Source organism: Lipotes vexillifer, unplaced genomic scaffold (assembly GCF_000442215.2).
Source record: "Lipotes vexillifer unplaced genomic scaffold, Lipotes_vexillifer_v1.1 scaffold824, whole genome shotgun sequence".
NCBI lineage: Eukaryota > Metazoa > Chordata > Mammalia > Artiodactyla > Lipotidae > Lipotes > Lipotes vexillifer.
The window spans coordinates 83,445-105,713 of NW_006772197.1; the positions used below are offsets into that span (position 1 = coordinate 83,445).

At 41.2% G+C, this 22,269-nt stretch overlaps 1 protein-coding gene across 2 annotated transcripts in view; it reads left to right on the plus strand.

Moving 5' to 3' along the window:
• Positions 1-5,612: 5,612 nt before the first annotated feature.
• Positions 5,613-22,269, plus strand: part of RAB30 (RAB30, member RAS oncogene family) — an 86,491-nt gene continuing 69,834 nt past the window's right edge. Inside the window, exons 1-2 of one of the 2 annotated variants that reach the window (XM_007447359.1) lie at positions 5,644-5,795; positions 8,228-8,229. The gene's annotated coding sequence lies outside the window, so the exon portion shown is untranslated. Of the gene's footprint in view, positions 5,796-8,227; positions 8,230-22,269 lie in introns of both variants that reach the window. The other variant, XM_007447358.1, reaches the window with a different exon arrangement.

Here is a 22,269-nt window from a genome sequence, read left to right on the forward strand (position 1 = left end):
AAAAATATTATCATTTAGGTTATGCCAACGGTTATGGTTACTCAACTTTTATCTTATGGTGGTGGAGTAGCTCAAAAAGTCTCCAAGCTGTTCCATTTACAAGCACCTATGTGTCAAATTCATCAAATCATGACTTAGGTGTAAAGAGGGTGACTCTGACGAACATTTCCTAAAATGTTTTTTTTTTTTTTTTTTTTTTCCCCTGAGGCCTCTCCCCTCATCTTTACGATGTCTGTCTTCTCCCTCCGTATTCATGAAGTGCTTGTCTGTGTCTTAATCTCCTCTTTTTTTTTTTTTTTGGTACGCGGGCCTCTCACTGCTGTGGCCTCTCCCGTTGCGGAGCACAGGCTCCAGACGCGCAGGCCCAGCGGCCACGGCTCACGGGCCCAGCCGCTCCGCAGCATGCGGGATCCTCCCAGACCGGGGCACGAACCCGCGTCCCCTGCATCGGCAGGCGGACTCCCAACAGCTGCACCACCAGGGAAGCCCCCCTAAAATGTTTTAAGACAGAACTCACTGAGGACTAATCTTTACAGCAAGTTCAAAAACATACATCACCATCAAATAGTCCATATCAAATTAAGAATTATGAATATGCACCAACTTACTGTACATTAATTGCTTACAATTGTATATCTCTGCACTTTCCTTAAGTGGCTATATTCATGAACATATTTATATTGGATTAAGTTCATCTTCATATTCTTGCAAAGAAATGTTTTTCTAGTGCCACTTTAATTATCCAAACCGATTAAAAACTGAGAAATAAAAAATCATAGGATAGAGGGCTCACTTTTCTGGTTAATCATTAGCTATGAGCATCTTGATTTTGCATCTTGACATTGGGATATTTATATTTACTACATATACCTTTTGTGGCATATTAAACCCAGCAGGTAAAATTATGCCAACTTGTTACAAACACAACAGTGGGTCAACTAAACAAGACTAGAAAACATACGTTTTAGTTTTCTGAATGTTGTTAAAAGTAAAATGTTTAAAATATGAAACATTAAAGTTTGCTGAATGAGTTAAAGATCTTCCCTGGAGAAGCTACAACTGTTGAACCCTGTATGACAGGCTCATCTGTGTCTATTTTAAAAATACACGCTGTTGAAAACATTTAACTCAATATAAAGCTATAATTATAAAAATTATAATATATAAAGATAATTTTTGGTAAAATGTTTTTCATTTTCCCCCTTAAGTTCGCTTGTCTCAGTTCTGTGATCAGCTTAAAATAATTCTTACTGTAACTGCTGGGTTTACATCACCTTTGGGTTGCCGGCATTTCATTTCTGAGAATGCTAAGAAAATTCATTCTATTTTGGAAGAGACACAGACAGGTGAACATAACTGACGGCTGTTCTCTCAAATTTCATAGCTTAAAATATAAAAGCATTTTAAAACTTTGAAGGCATGAAACAATTCTAACATTTTTCATAATTTAGGACATCATCTTTTACAGAATTAATTAACTACACTGATTCTCAGTAAAGACAGGGCCTAATTTTCATAATCAACTGTCGGGATTTTTCAAACTATACAACACAAACAAAATTTTATTGTAATTTTTTTGACTTCAGCCACCCCAGGCACTAACACGATCTCAATAACAAGAATTTTACATTCCTTACGTGGTATGGGCGGAAAAAAAGTGTTGCCCTATATCATCACTTTATCAACTGGAACTGTATTTTCCTAACAATTTGGTCATACAAGTTTGACTTATCAACAAATTGCTAAGAGTTCAGCTGAGGTAATCCCTGTCCTTGGGTCCTAAATACTTTGAGACTACTTTTTAAAAATTTAAAAAATCCACAAGAAATTTACATGTTCCAAAGTCCTCTGCTAAATGCTTTACATAACTTTGTTTAATCCTCACCATCACCCCCACGAGGCTGCTATTACCACTGAGGCTTAGAATGTTACGAATTTCTGTAAAAAATTAGCAAGCTATTCAAGCTGGATTTAAAACTGAAGCAACAGGAGTCCAGAAAGGCCACTAATATTACTGTCCAACACACTAAAGTCAGTCTTCATATACCATCTCCAAGAGGACCTCCCTCCTCTGAAGGAAGACTTATTGAGTGTTTGACTCTTGGGGCTGCTTTAATATTTTTATATGCTTGTTCTCTTTGTCTTGTCTTTATCCTTTAGCAGATATGAATGAAAGAATGTTACATGACTTTGAATGAAAAGATCACAAATGTAGTAATGAGTCAAAGAATTTTGAGCTAAAAAAAAGGATTCTCTTACGTATCATGTACCCAAATACCAAGAATACTACAATAACATCAATAATTTAAAAAAATTAGGATTTAGGGCAAGGAGTTAAAGAAAAATTATTTTCAGAAAATTCTAGTATCTTTTTGCCTCTGTCTAGATACTTCAGTTTCTTTTAAATATCTGAGTAACTTTACCATAATTCTGTCATAGCTTTAAGCTCTTACTGGTTAAGTGTCTCTTATGATCAGACTTTCTTCGTATTAGACTAAACCCTCACTCTAAGAAATATCCAGGGCTTCCCTGGTGGCGCAGTGGTTGAGAGTCCGTCTGCTGATACAGGGGATGTGGGTTCGTGCCCCGGTCCAGGAAGATCCCACATGCCGCGGAGCGGCTGGGCCCGTGAGCCATGGCCACTAAGCCTGCACATCTGGAGCCTGTGCTCACAACAGTGAGAGGCCCGCGTACAGCAAAAAAAAAAAAAAAAAAAAAAAGAAATATCCAGGAAGTCAGGATATTGTGGTATTCTTAAAGCTATAATTGATGTTCCCCTCCTCCACACCATGCATAAATTGATCCCTAGGTCATCTACACATCTTCAAAATTCATTTATGAATATATTTAGTAATAAACCTAAAATCCTTGCCAAAACTTTGTTATTACTTGTGTGACACACCACAAAAAACCACAAATATGGGATGTGGAAGGCTGCTCTACCCCACCCCTGTGCACTCACCTCTAGTGTTTTAAAAATACACAGCAGCTGGTTACAACCCTGGACAATAATTCAGCTGGATGAATGGTGGGCAACAGCTACACATTTCTAGAGTTCTACAGGTGTTCCAGACACTTGACCCTGTTGAAAAAACCCTTGATATAATAGCAACTAACTCAATACTCTTTAATGAACTACCTATAACTATAATACAAATCAATGTCCTAATTCCCTTTTGACAGAAAAAGAAGGTAGATTTCTTTATTTACTTAAGGCATTCCTAATTCTACTTTTCAGCTTTCTAACCCAGTTTTTCCTCTGGGACACTGAGGTTATTCTTTCAGAAGCTGGCTTCATCAATTTCTCTAATACTAATTTTTTAAATGAAATTTCTACACAGGGTACATAATTTTTTTTTCTAAAAGTTAAGGGTCATGGAGTTGTTTTTTGAGATAGTAACTAGACTTGTTTCATTTCTTTATGGTTAGATGTCCATTGGATATAAGGCTGGAAAAATTTCTAACTACCCAATCACATGACAAATTATAGAAATCACTACATTATACAGGTCTCATTTCTCACATACAGTATTTTTGTGAAATCTGCTGGGTCCCTCCCTGCCAACCCCCCGCCATTTGTCTTCCATAGTAACTCAAATTGAGGTTATTGCTTACATAAAGAAGTATTATAAAATGAACAACATAAGTTCATATAAGACACAACACCACCCCTGAATCACCAAGCCCTAATAATAATTTGTAAGAGTTTGAAACTAAACCTAAATGTAAACCTGTTCAGTCTATTTCATCTCTATTATGCTTAAAACACGTCTAGTTATACTGATATCAGAAAGAAAACAGTAAACATTTTGTACCTTTTCCTATACTTACCAACATTATTTGCAAAGAAGGTATTTCTGAATAACAAATAATTTCATAAGCTCTTCCCATTGTTGTATCCATGGATAAGTGAGGCCAATACATACTACCTTCGTTTAAAAATGAAACAAAGCCACTCATCTGCCTTGTTCCCAGAAACATGACATATATAAGATCATTCTTTATAAAACTGTTTTTGTAGTTATCATCTGCATACATTTGAGACATGTTTTTGGACCACGCTTTTGTCGTTTATAATCACTCTGCCTAGTCTTTCCTTGATACGATAATCCATTTATCAGCTATAATTTTAACTCCTAACAAGTGAAGTGCATACCCCTAATGACCCAAAGTGTCAGTTAATTTGGTTTTTCAGGATAATACACCAAAGGAAAGGAGAAAAACAGCACAAATATATCGGCATTTTTAGCCCTTCGGACACCCTCAGGAAGAAAGAAATTTCCCATCTTTTCATAGTGTAGACAGACCCTGAAAAAGAACAAACACACAGCATTGTTTTAGTAACACAATCGGGAAAAAAACACAGTCCATTTGAAATACTGGGCAAAACAACTTAAAGAACAATGACTTCGGTTTCAGCTGTACCTAGTTTAAGAGAAAATTAGTTCCTAAAGTGGTCGTATATATGGAATTCCACAAATTAAACGCTAAATGTATTTTTAAAGTAAGTCCATGATCCATGCTACTGAAGATCCCGTCTCCGCAGTATTTTTAGCATAACACTCTAGGTTTATTCAAGAATCCCAGTTACTCCGGAACCAACAGCCAGCCGCCAATCGGTCTATCATCAATATTCCCTTTCAACATCTCCCTGCTTTCGTTGGCAGGTATGAAGATGTCGTTTTAAACCGGGTGTGTTACTCTTGTAGGACTCTTCCTGTCTTTTCTTTATTTCGGGGCCAAAGCACCGTTCCCTTCCACCTTAGCTACTTTCCAACATCGATTTCTTTGGAACCTTTTGCAAATAATTCCTGTATGAAAAACCAATGAGGGTACGACACCCTGGGAAAGAGAAAGGATGGTTGAAAAATGAATGACAAGAAGATAAAGGAAAGAGTAAGGATGGTTGAAAAATGAATGACAAGAAGATAAAAATAAATTTGGGAGGGAGAGCCCAACTCCGTTAGGTGAAAGCTTCTCCGACCAAAGGCGACAGAATCGCCACCCGGGGTCTCCGCACCCCCAAAAAATCACAACCCCCCCGACTATCCTGTTAGCGGGTCTCAATGATGCTCTGAGACCAGGAGTAAACTGACTCCCTCAATCCCTTAGTTATAAAATGGAGCAAGAGGAGTAGAGGGCCTCCGCAACCCCTGCAAGACCGTGAGGTCAAGGCCCACTCGGTCTCTCTTGCCGCCAGCAGCCGGATGCGTCCTACTCAGTCCCCAGATGCCGCCTCCATCCCCCGGTGCCCAGGTTTGGAACCCAGGCTAACCGACCGGCTTGTCCTCCTCCTCACCGTCCCCTCTTCACCACCACTCGGCTACTGCGTTCCCTAAAACCTCAGCCAGCTCCGCAGAAACATCCTAGCACTCCTAACATGGCGGCCGAGTCCCCTTCGCTCCCTTTGCCCGCTCTGGGCGCGTCCGACCTTGGCGCATTTTGGGCATTGTAGTTCCGGCAACAGCCTCGGTGCCCCGCCAGCCCTTGAGGAGACTACAATTCCCAGAATGCACCGCACCTGAGCATGGCTATTGGGGCCTTTTGGACAGAGGGATGATGTCATTGCAAAAACCTCACTGCATTCATTGTGCTAAGGTCTATCCACCCCCCTGCTGCTGCTAGGCTTGCGATTGCCGCTCGCTCCAGCTGAGCTAAGAGTAGCAGCAGCACCAGGGCAGGAACTGACTCCAGCCCTTGGACTTAGGACATCGCAACACCTTCCCTTGCGTGCGTGACTCATTCGCACATCCTTTCTGTTTATGCCTGGGGTGGGGAGAAAAATCCCAAACCAGGTGAGTTGAAGTGATTTATTCAAATGGTTCTTACCAAGTTATTCCTCCCGCTTAGTTCTCAAGGCTTTCTTTTGGGAAGATGGGGGCGGGAGGACTGGAGAGGTGCTCGCAAACGCTGCTAAGCGAAAAGCTCTGTGCAATTTGGGTCACAGCAAAGAACAACTCCAGCAACCTTCCCCCGCCGGAGGACCTATGCCTGCCAGTTCTCTAGTCGCAACTCCCCTCAACCTTTTTGGAGGCTGGGAGAGGGGGCTGGGCTGGGGAGGACGTTGGGAAGTGCTCTTGGAAAATCAGAGGAAGGCAGAGGTTGGGGGACTGCAGTCCTGTCACACACGGCCCGAGTGCTGAGATTTGAGTGGGAAGGGGTGTTGCGTGGGGAGAAATGCAGACAGTGATTTAATGTGGTCGCACTACTTTGGAACATTTCATGTCACTTGGGCGAGCACACACTTCATTTTTAAGATGAGCGTGCTTCTCTGAGTAGGTTAAGTTTTGTGGGGCTTTATTTTATGTGTATGTGTGTCTACGTCGTTTGTCTCGCCTTTTCTGCTGATTTGAGGTGACAGTGTCCTTTAATGGTGCACTCCGTGCCTGTCAGAAACATTTCACGTGTCTGATGAAGGTTCTCTTGGGCTTCTAGATGCAGCATTTTTGTTAAGTGTTTTTCTTCTCCCAATTGCAGGATTTCAGGATTGTGTGGAAGTGGAGCCGACAGATTTGTGCTTGTGTGAGTGTTTTAAATTACATTGCAATAGGCTCCTTGCCACTGACATTGGTACCATAATGAGCTGCCGTTTCCTGAGGCACAGTCACCAGTCACAAATAACGGTTTGGAGAAGGGATCATTAGGTACCCTCCGGTTCATTTTAAAGCATTAGGGAAAGGAAAAGTTAGAAGCGCCATTAACCTTCATTTGCCGTTACTGAAAGGTACGCATGGAAGAGTGATCCTGGAGGTGGAAACCGAGGAGGATAGTAGAGTTTTTTTTGCTTTTGGGTTTTGGTTTTTAAACAAACTGACACGTTTAACAAGACAGAGAGCATTTCGACTCGTATGATATTGGCTCTCTTCTTGTAAGAGTTAGTAGGATGATTAGTACAATAAATATGTTATTTTGAAATAAACAGCTGGCTGACTCCAGAACAGATGGGGCCAGTCTTAGCTGAGAGATCTACAACCTTGGAAATGAATGGACCTGGGGTCAACCACACCCCCTCTTGGAATGTCAAAAGGAGAAATGCCAGAGTGTTTTATGCTTAACTTCAAAATGCTAAACCTTTCATAGCCTAGGCAGGCATTGGGGGAAAGTCATTACTGGTTGTCTTCTGTTGCTGAACCAATTTTGTACATTTTTAATTCAGACCCTTAGGTCTCTAAAGTTGCAGCTGGGCGATGCTTCGTTAAATGCTGCTTGTTACTGGATGCAAAGGACAATTCATTGTATTGGCTTTGTGGTAGAGTGATTTATTGGGATGCAATGAGCAGCTTTGGGATTTGGGAAAAGATGGACTGCCTGGTTTTGCTTCTCTCTCTGTTTTTCTGTTGCTTACTGTCTGCTTTGCTGAGCATCCCTCCCGCTGTACCTTCCTTTCCCCACCCCTCTGTGTCTCTTGAAGTTCTTCCAGTTTCTTTCCCTGCCTCTCCATTTGCAATTCTCATTTTTCCTCTGTGTTTCAAAATCTCCCTCTTATCACCAGTAGATGACATCTCTTTCTCTGAGTCACTTTCCAGTCTCTGAATACGCTCTCATCCCTTCTCTTCTTCACCCAGAAACTCCAGGGTGAATGAGACTGTGCTAATAGTTATTCTACAGAGTCCTCATTGAAGAGGCTTTGCCTTTTCTTTTTCTTGCAGTTCGTGCTTGGCAGGATGAACAGCAACGAACCTGACCCCTTGGCCTGGTTTGTGGCTTCTGTGACAGACATAGTTTGGTCTCAGCAGCACGTGGACAGTTAACTGTTGCAGTTGAGCTCATGCCACTTTTCCTTTCCTTGGTACCTGTATTAAGAGCTTCTAATGCATTAGCAAGGTTTTTAAATGCTCTACACAAAATGTTCTCATAATTCCCAAAGAATAAGTAGACTTTGAATGGCTTCTGCCTCATTTAATACTTTTTTTTTTCCTTTCCCTGCTTTAGTATGTGGTGGGAAGGCTATCTTTTCCCCTCCCTTCCCTGTTGATTGCTGAGGAGCAGGTCCAGGTAGCCAAACTAGCCATTTGGGTTTTTTTTTTTCTTAAGGTGCTTGGAGCAGCAACAGCTTTTCCTCCTGTTATTTCTTCTCCTTTGTGGATGAAAGAAGTTTGTTATTTTATAAACTTCCTATTAAGGAGAAGGATGTGATAGTGGTTATGTTTGTGTTTGTTTCTCTAGGCATGAAAAGTCTAACTGCTGCCCAAGTGGAGGCAATTAGTGTGACAGGCAGATTCAGAAGCTGTCATCTTGGACCTCTCGCGCACCATCTTTTCATCCGTTCTTCTAAGCTGTGCCCTCTCTTACCCAGGCTTTTTAGTGTTTTAGGGAGGAGAAATGAGCAGAATGGAAGGTTAGTTTTGGCCCTATCACTGCTATCCCTGTGATCTTGAAAAACTGTGCATTCCTTTCTCGCTTATTTTATTTTATTTTATTTAAACATTTATTTATTTATTTTTGGCTGCATTGGGTCTTCGTTGCTGCACGCGGGCTTTCTCTAGTTGTGGTGAGCGGGGGCGACTCTTTGTGGCGGTGCACGTATTCTCATTGCAGTGGCTTCTCTTGTTGTGGAGCCCGGGCTCTAGGCACGCAGGCTTCAGTAGTTGTGGCACGTGGGCTCTAGAGTGCAGGCTCAGTAGTTGTGGCGCATGGGCTTAGTTGCTCTGCGGTATGTGGGATCTTCCCGGACTAGGGCTTGAACCTGTGTCCCCTGCATTGGCAGGCGGATTCTCAACCACTGCTCCACCAGGGAAGTCCTCTCCCTTAGTTTAAATCCTTTGCAAAGGGATAAGAGTCCTTTCCCCTTGGTTTACTTGGCCTGATGTTATGGCCTCAGCCTGTCCTTCTGTCAGCAGATATGGTGAGCAGCTACTATATTCTAAGGACTGGATACCTCAGTGAAAAGAGACGCTTCCACTGCCATCATGGAGCTTATGTTCTAATAGGGGAGATAATCATTGGAGAAGTAATTGCAGGTGTGATGAATGCTCCTGCCAAAGGGGGATGTACTACAAGGTGGGATAGAAGTGCCTAATGTGGTGTGCTTCCCTTGTCTGGGAGAATCAGGGAAGGCTTCCTGTAGGAAGTGACATTTCAAGAGACTTGGAGAGTGAGTGTAAGTAATTTAGGACGACAATGGGAGGTGCTGAGAATGGGGACAAAGGGCAACTGCATGTTCAAAGTACAAAGGAAAGTGATAAATATGAGGATTTAAAAGGTTAATATATGGGGGCAGAGCAAGGGAGAGAGACCAGAATGAAGACGAATGAGGCTGGAGAGGTGGACAGAATCTAAAGAGCGGGCAGTTTTCTGAGCCACAGGTGAATTTGGTCTTTATCTTAAGTGAATGGCTTTACTTAGCTAGATGAATTACATATGCAGGTAGAATGATGGTAAAACCATCACGGTGGCTGTTAAGTGGGAAGGAGACTGGAAAGAATTAGCCAAAGTGAACGTGAGATGAGGTAGCATGTCATTTTTGTAGTCTACGTGTGGGATGGTGGTGGCTTGGATCTAGGGTGGTGGCAGGGGCTAGGACAGAAGGGAAGAGATTGGAGAGACACTAAGTTTGAAGAGTATAAGTGTTAAGACTGTAGACTGATTGGATGTGGGTATAGGGAAAAGAGGGAGTCGAGATGACTTGAGTTTTTCCTTGAGCCACTGGAGATGCCGCTTACAAGAGAAAGGTAACATTAGCTGGGGACCAGATTTTTGTTTGTTTTTTCAAGGAGGAGGGACTTTTGGTCATATTGAGTTTGAGGTTTCAGGAAGACATCTAAGATCTTTCACTCACCCTGTCTGTGTGTAGGATGCAGCATGGTGGAATGGAAGAGAGCTCTGGTGAGGCTTTCTAAGACTGAGTACTACTTATTTATTAGCTGTATGATTTTGGACATGTCATATTTTTTTGGTGAGCTTTAGTTTCCTCATCATAAGATATATTTATTCCACTAATTTATACTGATCACCAGGTATACGTGCACTGTGCTAGGAATACAGCATTGAATAAGATAGTATTTTCTTTGGAAAAATTGCTCAGGTGAGGGAGCAGAACATAAACATATAATCACACACAGAGAGGTTTGTAGGCAGTGCTAGGAGAGCACAGCCCCAAGGGGGACTTTCATGCTTCCTTGGCAGGGGAGGAGCAGTGTTCACAAAGTTGTTGGTGACCTTTGACCTGAGACATGGAGGCAAGAAAAAACTCACCAGTCTGGGTTCCCAGGCACCTAATAGAGTGCCTTGCACAAATTGGGGACTCTGAATGTTTGTAGACTGAATAAACTAATCTAAGTCATAAGGGCCCATTCAAAAGCAGGAAATATTAACATATCGGAAGATGGCAATGAGTAATGCAAATATAACATGTAAAATGGTTTTAACAAATGCATTAAAATGAGGACACCCAAGCTTCTGAAATGCTTTTTGGTTGACTTAAAGGGAAATTTCAGAAATATTTCAGATCTGGTTTCTTTTTGGGCTGAACTTCATTTATTCCAGTTAGTTTCTCAAAAATAATTTTGATTGTATAGAATTCCCTAGATCAATGGGTTTCAGACTTTTGAATTTTATAGATAAGTAAAAATACAAAAAATAAGATAAAATTGGGTGAGTTGTTGCCGATGGTTATTTTTCTGTAGTAAAGATATTTAAAAAATATGCCCTCCTTTGCTTTATCTCATGAAATAAAGGACATTTTATATCAAAAATTGTAGAAAGAGCATAATTTTAAAATTAAAAATATATTTAGCTTTGTGAAAAATTCTCTATTTTTTTCATTTTATTGCAGAATAGTAAAAAACAAGACAAACAAATACCAGAATGTTAAAATAATTTATGGAACCATTGCCCTATTTTCTTGGCCCTGGTGGAAAGGTGGCCCATCTCCAAACATTTCCAAGTGTGGAAGAATTTTGTATGGACCACAGATAATTTATTTTCAGTTTATTCTTCACAGGAATTCAACCCTTGAAAGCTAGGTAGGACTCCTCAAGATTAGTTTAAGGTAGGGCTTTTTTTGCGGTACACGGGCCTCTCACTATTGTGGCCTCTCCCGTTGCCGAGCAGAGGCTCCGGACGCGCAGGCTCAGCAGCCATGGCTCACGGGCCCAGTGGCTCCGCGGCATGTGGGATCTTCCCAGACTGGGGCACGGACGCGTGTCCCCTGCATTGGCAGGCGGACTCTCAACCTCTGTGCCACCAGGGAAGCCCTAAGGTAGGGCTTCTTAACTTGTCCCTGGAAGATCCTCAGGGAGACCATGAACCCCAGAGATCATTTGTGTGTGTGTGAGTTCACATGTGCATGTGTGCATTTTTCTATCACTACATGTGTGTCCTTGGGCAAGTGACTTAACCTCTTTGAACCTCTTTCTTTGCATGGTTGTCGTGAGGTTTAAATGAGATAATACATTTTGAAATGTCTGGCTCTGTGCCTGGAATAGCTGGTGCTCATTGAAGCTGTTTTTGACATTATTTATTATTTTACATATTTTATTTATTGGCTTATGCTTTCTTGGTACCCACAGTGACACAATGAAGAAAAAGATAACTCAGTGTAACTAGACAACTTGATGCAATGGGAAGTACACAACATCGCCAAGGTAGAATTCTTGCCAGAAATGTTTAACCTAAATCTAATCATGAGGAAATAATCAGGCAAGTCCAGATTGTGGGACATACTGCAAAACAGCTGGCCTGCGATCTTCGAAAATGTCAATGTCATGAAAGAGAAACAAAACAAAACAAAATGAATGGGGGAACTAATCTAGATTAAAAGAGACTGAAGTGCTGTGACAACCAAATGCCACATGCAACCCTTGATCGGATGCTGGACTTTAAAAAAAAAAGCTATAAAGGACATTATGGGGACAGTTGGGGAAATTTGAATGGGAGCTGCATAGGAGATGACAGTGTAACAATGTTAGTTTTCTTGGATGTGATAATGATTCTGTCTGCTTAGCCGGCCACATTGTGGATATTGGTGTCCAGGTCAGTTGCCCGTTCCTGAATGTCATGTTTAGGAATGTCACAGCAAAGCTAGAAGACATCAAGGCCTGCTTCAGAAGATAGTGATTTTCTTGATAACAGCACATATTTAATTAGCCTATGGGCTGGAATACCATTTGTTGGCAGATATTGTAGGTGACCTTTTCTGTCCTTTCTAACCAGGATTCTGTCATTCCCTAAGAGTGCAAACTTCTACAGCCAGCACCCTTTATTTCTAGAGGTAGTAATGCAGGTAGAATGCTAGCTGTTTCCAAAGTGAAGAGCAAAGATAAGCGGGGCTATAACTCAGGAGTAGAGCATTTGACCGCAAAGAGGAAAGGCCATGAAAGAGCACATAAATATATATCTTAAATTAGTTTTTTGATTCTAGACATAACGTAAGATTAAGCAAAATTCATTACAGAAATATACAACGAACTACTGTACAAAGGGAAAATTCCCTTGATTCCACCCCGCCCCCATAGTCAACTGTTGCGATTTTGATGTGTATGGCTGTCATTTTGTCCCACACATATGCTAATGATATTATTATAATACGTATTCTGCTTGCTCTTTTACTTAATATATTTCAGGCATTTGCCCCATGTATTTGCATGTTCCTCTAACTTGCCCTTTTCAGTGGCTGTTGGACACTGCTGCAGTGAGCATTTGAACATGCATCCTTTTGTAATGAACTTGTGGGAATATTTCTGTAGGATTCATTTCTGGGGTAGAAATGCTGGGTCAAAGGGCACGGACAGTTTCCCTTTAATTGCCCCCTGATTTAAATTCTTATCGCAGGGACTTCCTTGGTGGTCCAGTGGGTAGGACTCCGAGATCCCAATGCAGGGGGCCCAGGTTAGATCCCTGGTCAGGGAACTAGATCCCGCATGCCGAAACGAAGACTGGTGCAGCCAAAATAAATAAAATAAGTATTAAAAAAAATTCTTATCGCAGTCTTTGACACTGCCATTTGTCAAGTCCATTAGCCACTTGGGCTACCCTCTCTTACTAAGGGAAGGAATTTGTGATGTGTGGACAGAAAGTGGGGAAAAATGGAATTAAGAGTTCCTGATGGTTTTTGTGATGGCTGTAGTAAAGGTTGATATGTAAATAACATGGAAACCTCTGGAAGAGAGAAATAAAATATATTTCCCAGTCTGCAACACAGCAGGATGTTTAAAAAGTGATCTGAAATAGTAAAGCAGCCAAGAGTTTTCCCCCAGAAAATTCTGCAGAAAAATTTTATCTTTGAGTTAAGGTTAACTTCACTAAAATGCGGACACCATCAACCTTGAAGTGAAAATAACCTCTTCTGCTCACTTCCTCTCCATCTCCGTCACATAACCACACAAGAAAGGGGAATTTAAGCTCCACTGTTTTAATATCTGAAGCACATGGTAAAAAGGCCTGATTTTTCATCTTTCTGAATATCCATAGAAGCAATCCCAAGGCAGATTTTTGGCATTTTTTTTGTAAAAAGGTCTGAGTTTAGGAGTGGCCATCAGTGACTCACTGTCCCAACAGAGACCCTGGGATCGCTGAGCTGTGAATTATTTCCATTCTTTTAGCCAGTTATTTTCGTTCTTCTGTGGCTGGGTTGAGCAAACACAAATTTGAGTTGTGTGCTAGGTGGGTAATTTGTCTTTTCAAGCCTCAGTTTATTCATCTCCAAAATGGGGATTATTGTGAGGCTCAGATGAGATAATGTGTGTAATAGGGCTTTGGCAAATTTATGTGCACATAAATATGTGCTTTTGTTAAGGTGTTGCTGTCTCTGGCTAGGCCAGCTCATATTAATCTTTCCTCTAATTCCAGTGGCATCTGTTACCCAAAAGACTTTCTTTAGGCATTCTGTCTCATAATGTCTTATTATTACGTCTTCTTCCAATATTTGTGAGCATAAGCTAAATGCAAATTCTTCTGCTGGGTGTTCTGATAGGAAAACAAAGGTGGAACCATCCAGGAGCTTTCCTTCTCTGCTTTTATTCTAGGAGACTAATAGCTTTTAATGAGAGTCTTCAATAATATATGCTTTACAAAGGTGTATTATGTATGCTGTCTTATTCTGTCAACCTGGGTGGTAGATTTTAGCTCCACTTTTCCGTGTAAATGAGGAAACAATTCTTAGTGACGTTAAGTAACTGGCTCTGTTTTGTTTTTTAAAGTTACCTAATTTAAAAAAAATTTGCAGTTGTAGGCCCCAGGTAGATTTTCTGGAACTGAAACCTTACTTCATCTCCAGCTGCTTCCTGTTTTTGCCTTGCCATCTGATCAAAAGTGTAAGCATTCTGAAGGCAGGACTGGCTGGCTGGTGGTGTTTACTTTGATTTGGTTTATTTTACCCGTGGGCACAGGGGAGGAGCTTTTTGTAGATGTATTGAGTTAGTTGAAGCCATCATGGGAACAATCATAGCACCTACTGGGTGTCAGGTGGTTTACATGTTTGGTTTGATTTTTTTTTCCCCAACTTATTTTGAAAATTTTCAAACATATAGAAAAATTGCAAAAGTATTACAGTGAACACTCTTACACTCTTCATCTAGATTTGTTTGCTTTACCATTCTACGCACAGACACGCACACATACTCACACACACATGCACACATACTCACACACATACTTTTTTTTTTTCTAAACCATTTGAAAGTGAGTTGCAGACACCACAACACTTTACCTCTAAGCACGGGAGCATGTATGTCTAAAGAACAAGGACATTCTCCCCTGTAACCACAATATCATTATATTGAAACAATAATATTTTTCAGATTTCCCCAGTTGTTCCAATGTCGTTTATAACCTTTTGCGGGGAGGGGGACCCAGGATCTAATAAGGATTACTTACACAATGTAGTCGTGTCTCTTTAGTTTCTTTTAATGTAGCAAAGTTTCCCCGCCTTTTTTGTCTTTCATAATATTGATATTTTGATCTAAGCTGCTTTGTAGACTGTAGATTGGATTTGTCTAATTGTTTTCTCATTCTTAGACTCAGATTAAACATTCATGGTAAGAATTCCCTGGAGGCGATGCTGCATCCCTCCCCTTGCATCACATTAGGTGACACATTCTGTCAGTTTGTCATGTCACTGGTGACGTCAGGTTTGTATTTTGGATGAGGTGACATTGCCTGATATCTGCATTGTAAAGGAACCCTTTTCTCTCTCTCTTTTTTTTTTGCTGTACGCGGGCCTCTCACTGTTGTGGCCTCTCCCATTGCGTAGCACAGGCTCCGGACGCGCAGGCTCAGCGGCCATGGCTCACGGGCCCAGCTGCTCCGCGGCATGTGGGATCTTCCCAGACCGGGGCACGAACCCGTGTCCCCTGCTTCGGCAGGCGGACTCTCAACCACTGCGCCACCAGGGAAGCCCCCTTTTCTCTTTGTAATTAATAAAATTGTGGGGTGATACTTTGAGATTGTTTGGATATCCTGTTCCTCAAAAACTTTCATTCAGTGGTTTAAACATCTATTGATAATCCTGGCCTAGGTTAATTAACATCTATTAAAGGATGATTTTCTAATTTGCTCTTCCGTTCTGTATTTGTTTCCTGACATTTTTCTTTTTTCTTTTTTTTATTTCACACACACACACTGTATTTTATTTTTACAAGAGATGAATAAACTGACACCAAGCTTGTAAATGGATGACCACAACAAAAGCAACAATGATTGCAATTACGAAACACGAAACACACTCATACTATGTCATAATATTGACATTCAGTCCAGTAATCCTCCACTGTAACAGCTCCTTTACTTTGCAGTGAAAATTGATTTGTTTTTTTTTTGCCTCTGAGTCCTTGTGGAATTTTTTTTTTATTCAAACAGAAAGTCACAAAAATTATAATCATCCTCATCAGTTCACTCAGTCCCATGTAATTAATTTTTTTTCATCTTGATCTTTTGTTAGAACTTTTATGAATTCATCAGTTTTCCATTAGAGTTCTGAAAATGCTTATTCATTCAGTTCAGCAGTATAGTCAGTTACCAGAAGCCTGTACTTGTCAGAGTATGACATTTTTCTTTTTTTTAAATAAAATAAATAAATTTTATTTATTTTATTTAAAAAAATTTAGGCAGTGAATTTTTTCTATATTTGTTTCCTGGCATTTTTCTGATAGATTAGCTTTCAGCTCCCCTCCTCTTTTATTTTTGTATTTTTATTTTATTTTTTAGTATCACTTGGATTCCTGGATTCTTTTCCCCGCAATGTGTTATAATCCATTACCAACCTTCTCCCTCCCCTCCCCCAATATTTATGCTTTTTGATACAAAAATTGTCCCAAGTTTGGCCAGTGGGAGCCAGTCTTATCTTATTGAGCCCTAAAAGCAAACTGATAAAGTAGGTGGAATTTTGCCCACTTTATGAAGTGAGGAAATTAAGGCTCGGAAAATACAAGTAACTTTCCTAGAGGCATGTAGCTAGTAGCTAGTTAGCAGAGGAGGTTAGAGGCAGACCCAGTTCCAACTAACTCTGAAGTGGTTCCTGCTATTGGTGCTGTCTCCTGATAGTCCAGGAGCAGAATGTTACCTGATAAAACCAAGTTAAAAAGAAGGCACACCCTGGTGACGCAGTGGTTGAGAATCTGCCTGCTAATGCAGGGGACACGGGTTCGAGCCCTGGTCTGGGAGGATCCCACATGCCGCAGAGCAATAGGCCCGTGAGCCACAACTACTGAGCATGCGCGTCTGGAGCCTGTGCTCCGCAACAAGAGAGGCCGCGATAGTGAGAGGCCCACGCACCGCGATGAAGAGTGGCCCCCGCTTGCCACAACTAGAGAAAGCCCTCGCACAGAAACGAAGACCCAACACAGCAAAAAAAAAAAAAAAAAAAAAAAAAAAAAAAAAAAAAAGGCACAAGCATTGTATCATTGTTGCCAATAGCAAATGATTGGAAACAACCTTAAGTGTGCATCAGTGGGAAACTGGTTAATTAAATGGGTATGTTCACAAAAGGGAAAGCTATTAAACTACAAACAAAAATGAGGGTTTCTCTAAGTACTGATATGCGAAGATCTCCAAGCATATTTTAAGTGAAAGAAGGATGATCCAAAAAGAAGAAAAGAAGAATGCTGGTGTAGAAGAGGGGATAAGAAAATACATTTTAGAGCTTCCCTGGTGGCGCAGTGGTTGAGAGTCCGCCTGCCGATGCAGGGCACACGGGTTCGTGCCCCGGTCCGCGAAGATCCCACATGCCGCGGAGTGGCTGGGCGCGTGAGCCATGGCCGCTGAGCCTGTGCGTCCGGAGCCTGTGCTCTGCAACGGGAGGGGCCCCGCCAGTGAGAGGCCCGCGTACCAAAAAAAAAAAAAAAAGGAAAATACATTTGAATTTGGAAGGATATAAGATAACAGAATGGTTACAGGTACAGGGCAGTAGGAGTGAGTGGGGTGTGTGTGTACATAGTGAGCTTTCTTAAGATTTACTATTTTATATAGCGCTGCCTTTTAAATTTTTTTAAAAAATTATTTATTTTATTTTTGGCTGCGTTGGGTCTTTGTTGCTGCACGCGGGCTTTCTTTAGTTGTGGTGAGCTGGGGCTACTCTTCATTGCGGTGCGTGGGCTTCTCATTGCAGAGGCTTCTCTTGTTGCAGAGCACGGGCTCTAAGCGGACGGGCTTCAGTGGTTGTGGCTCGCAGGCTCTAAAGCGCAGGCTCAGTAGTTGTGGTGCACGAGCTTAGTTGCTCTGCCGCATGTGGGATCTTCCCAGACCGGGGCTGGAACCCCTGTCCCTTAGCATTGACAGGCGGATTCTTAACCACTGCGCCACCAGGGAAGCCCTATCATGCTGACTTTTAAAATAGCTTTTTTGAGATATAATTCACACATCACCCAATTCACCCATTTAAACTGTACATACAATTCAGTAGTTTTTTAGTATATTCACAGAGTTGTGCAATCATCACCAAAATCAATACTTAGAGCATAGTGTCGTTGTGAAGATTAAACAGGGCCCTGTGTTTCAAGTCTCACCCTGGTGCCCTTCACCTAATAGGCCTTGACGTCATTTGGGTATCCTGGGTGGGTAAGGCAGCAGTAGCCCTTAGCGGTTGTTTGGGAGCCAAATTAAAATTGACACGTAGCATATGGGGAAAGTATTGTTCTGAATTCAAAATTGGAACGTATGGTCTGACAAAGAATTTGTACCCTTATTTATAAATTAATTGCAAGGTCTTATAACATGTATGTATATCATCACATTTAGTCATCCATTTAAAAGATCATCTCAGTATAGAGTTAAATTTACATTAAGTCATGATTGTCCTAGGAAAGTTAGGAGTTATGGTCCCTTGGCGTCACATTTGGGCCAATATTAGCATTCGGGCAACTGTGTCTTACCTTCTCTTTTTCTTCCCTTTCCTCTCCTCCACCACACAACTGAGTTTCCGATTTTGCCTCAGAGAGCCATTTAAATTAGCCATGGCAAATGTTAATTGTTTTGGCAGACACAAAGAAACTCGAATAAGCTTTTCCTTCTAAGATTTAAGAACTCTACTTTCTAAGAGCTAACTTTGGAAGGAATGTTTCTGGTCTGGAAAATTTGGATAGCAACCTCAAAAGGAATTCGTGTCCAAGAAGATCTGGGAGTGGGGTGGGGACACTCAATTTCCTTTGAGACAGATCGAAATAAATACTTCTGTCTGAAATATTAATAAAGATCTATTTATTTCTTTCATCGTTTTGTTAAAATGTTCAAAACATGAATGATCAAATTCAAAATAGATTTAGCCCAGGCACCAAAAAAACCCTCAAGTCATCCTGATTAAAAAAACGTTTATGAGGGACTTCCCTGGTGGCACAGTGGTTAAGAATCCGCCTGCCAATGCAGGGGACCCGAGTTTGAGCCCTGGTCTGGGAAGACCCCACATGCTACAGAGCAACTAAGCCCGTGTGCCACAACTACTGAGCCTGTGCTCTAGAGCCCACGAGCCACAACTACTGAGCCCGCGTGCCACAGCTACTGAAGCCCACGTACCTAGAGCTCGTGCTCCGCAACAAGAGAAGCCACTGCAATGAGAAGCCCACACACCGCCACGAAGAGTAGCCCCTGCTCTCCGCAACTAGAGAAAACCCATGCGCAGCAACGAAGACCCAACACAGCCAAAAATAAATAAATAAATAAATTTATTTTTAAAATTAAAAACAAACAAACACAAAAAACGTTTATGAGATCTTAGGCTGCTTTGCTGAGTGAGATGATTCTTAGTACAACATTTAAGTCTGTCCCTTTGACGTGACAAAGTTTCCAGCTCCCAGAACCACAACTGTATAGCTCCAGATTCCATGCTTAGTGATACCAATCTGGATTCATTGTAACTGCTGTGTAGTGTCTTTCTGTTTTGACTATGACCTGTCATAAATTGTTTGGTTTCAGAATTCTGTACGTTCTTTGCTTTTAAAGTCATCTTGGCCAGGAAGCTAAATGGCATGTTTGCATGTGCAATATGTTACTTTTATTATATAACTTTATAATAGTAATATTGGCAAACATTTTTTGAGTTTATGGTGTGCCAAGTGCTGTGCTAACTGCTTTACATAAGTTATAGTATTTAACTGTGGCAAAAACCACATAAAGACACTGAAGAGCTTATGAAACATGTCTAAGATCACATGACTAAGAAGAAGCAGATCCAAGACCAGAAATCAAGACTGTCTTACTGCAAAGACTGTGCTTTTCTGCTGTGTAATACTGCCATTTTGAAAATTTGTGTGTGGAAGATCATTACTTTTTTACTTCATCTTTGGAGCAGATTACTGTCTTATTTATTTGATAGGTATTTATTGAGGGCTCATCATGTGTCAGATACCTTGAGAACTATAGAGGTGACTGAGACCCACTCTTTGTCATTGAAAAATCCACACTTAAGTAGAGGAGATAAAACAGATATACCTCTATACACCCATGTTCATAGTAGCATTATTCACAATAGCCAAAAAATGGAAGCAACCGAAGTGTCCATCGACAGATATATGGATAAGCAAAATGTAGAATGTACATGCGATGGAATATTGAATAATCATTCAATGTATTCAGCCTTGAATGTAGTTCAAAGCTGAATAGCCTCGAAAAGAAAGGAAATTATGACACATGCTACAACATGGATGAACCTTGAGGACATTACGCTCTGTGATATAAACCAGACACAAGTGGACAAATATTGTATGATTCTACTTATATGAAGTACCTAGAGTCATTAAACTCCTAGAGACAGAAAGTAGAATGGTGGTTGCCAGGGTATGGGAGGAGGAAGCAATAGGGGAGTCGTTGTTTAATGGGTATAGAGTTTTGGTTTTGCAAAATGAAAAAGTTCTGGAGATTGGCTGCACAGCAATGTGAATATACTTACAGTACTGAACTGTACACTTAAAAATGGTTAAGATGGTAAATTTTAGGGCTTCCCTGGTGGCGCAGTGGTTGAGAGTCCGCCTGCCGATGCAGGGGACACGGGTTCGTGCCCCGGTCTGGGAAGATCCCACATGCCGCGGAGCGGCTAGGCCCGTGAGCCGTGGCCCCGGAGCCTGTGCTCCGCAACGGGAGAGGCCACAACAGTGAGAGGCCCGCATACCGCAAAAAAAAAAAAAAAAAAAAAAAAAGATGGTAAATTTTACATTATATGTATTTTGCCACAATTTAAAAAGCAAAACAGATACGCCCCTCTACTCTAGGGTGGAAAGTAATTAATGAGACAGGAAGGACTGAAGACATCATAGGAATGAGAGAGGGCTTTCTAGACAGGGCATATATAGCTGGGTAATGGAAGATGGGTAACAATTGTGTGGCAATGAGGAAGGTAGGAAGGGCAACCCAGGTGAAAGGAACAGTGAACAACATTACAGAGGCTACTTGGCTTTAAAATCCAATTCCAGCAAGAAACAAACTCCAGGTACACGGCTCTATAATTATGGGTGTCCCAGCCACCTTCCACATGGGCAGAGATTTAAGTATAAAGTCTAAGCCAGGATCATGAAGTCGTGGTACGCTAGACAGGGACTCATTCATGATTCATTCAGTAAACATTTGTTTAGCACATAGTGCTGATGCTATGCGAGGCACTTTATGTATGTTGGCAGATTTAATACCCCCAACAACCCTGGAGTTATTAATAGCCCCAATTAACAGATGCAGCCACTGTGACTCAGAGAGATGTAGCAATTTATCCAAAATCACATGACTGATAGGTAGCAGAAGACATCACTGGGGAGCCCATGCTGTGTCCACCAAGCTACACTGCCTCCCCTTGGGGGTGAATGTGAAGTGATGTCTGCCTTTGAACTCACAGTCAAAATGGCATGTGACTGCCACCACTTGTCATCTTCTTGCTGCCTTTGAGGCTACCTTGGCTGAGTCATCTTACATCTCTGAGCCTCAGCTTCCTTATCTGTGAAATGAAGCCCTTGTATTAGACTAGATTATTTCTAAGGTTTCTCCCAGATCTAAAAATCCTATTTGTTTATTCATCCATCTATCCATCCATCGAGCCAATGTTAATTCAGTATCTGTTACGCATCGGGTACTGTGTTGGTAGGTTCTGGTAATTGAGATTTGGTAGAACACTGTTCTTGCCTGAAAGGAGATTGTAGACTAGTGAAGGAGGCATAAAATAGATGACTGTTGTGTAGTACAGTCAAAGCACTGGTAGTGGTATATACAGAAGACCTAGACGAGGGGCATGGCCCTGTCTTGGATAGGTGGATATCAAGAGGAAATGGTCCCAAAGACCAGGAAGGTAATGAAGTAGGAGACCACAAGATCCTCATCATTCCTGTTGTCCCTATGTTCATAGGCACACTACATACTTATTAAATTCAGTAAAGCTTTGGTGAACTCAAAATTCTTTTATTTTAAGCCTTGTGGAAAGTTTAGTCGAATTTGCCGGTTGTTAAGTGCAGCTATGTGCCAAATATCCATAAGGTTTAGATTCTCTTTCAGACCGGAGAAAGATTATAAGGTTGCAGTTGTTTGTTTGTTTGTCTAAGGGAATTTAGTAAGCATGAAGTAGACTAATAAGAGGCTCAAGGGCCTGGAGTTGTTTGAGATGTTCACAGCTAAAGTCGCAGATGCTTATATTTCAAAGAGGCAAGTGAAATGGCCAAGATATTGGATAATATACATGATCCTCTCAAGACTACTAAGGACTGGGGAATTACTAAGAATTAGAATGACCAAGTATTAGAATTCTACTACTAAGGAATTGAAGTGAGGATTGAGGGGGAAAAGAACTAATATTTATTGAGCAGCTCTTATATATCAGACACTGTGCTATGCCCTTTACATTAATAATTTTGTTTTATCCTCCCCACA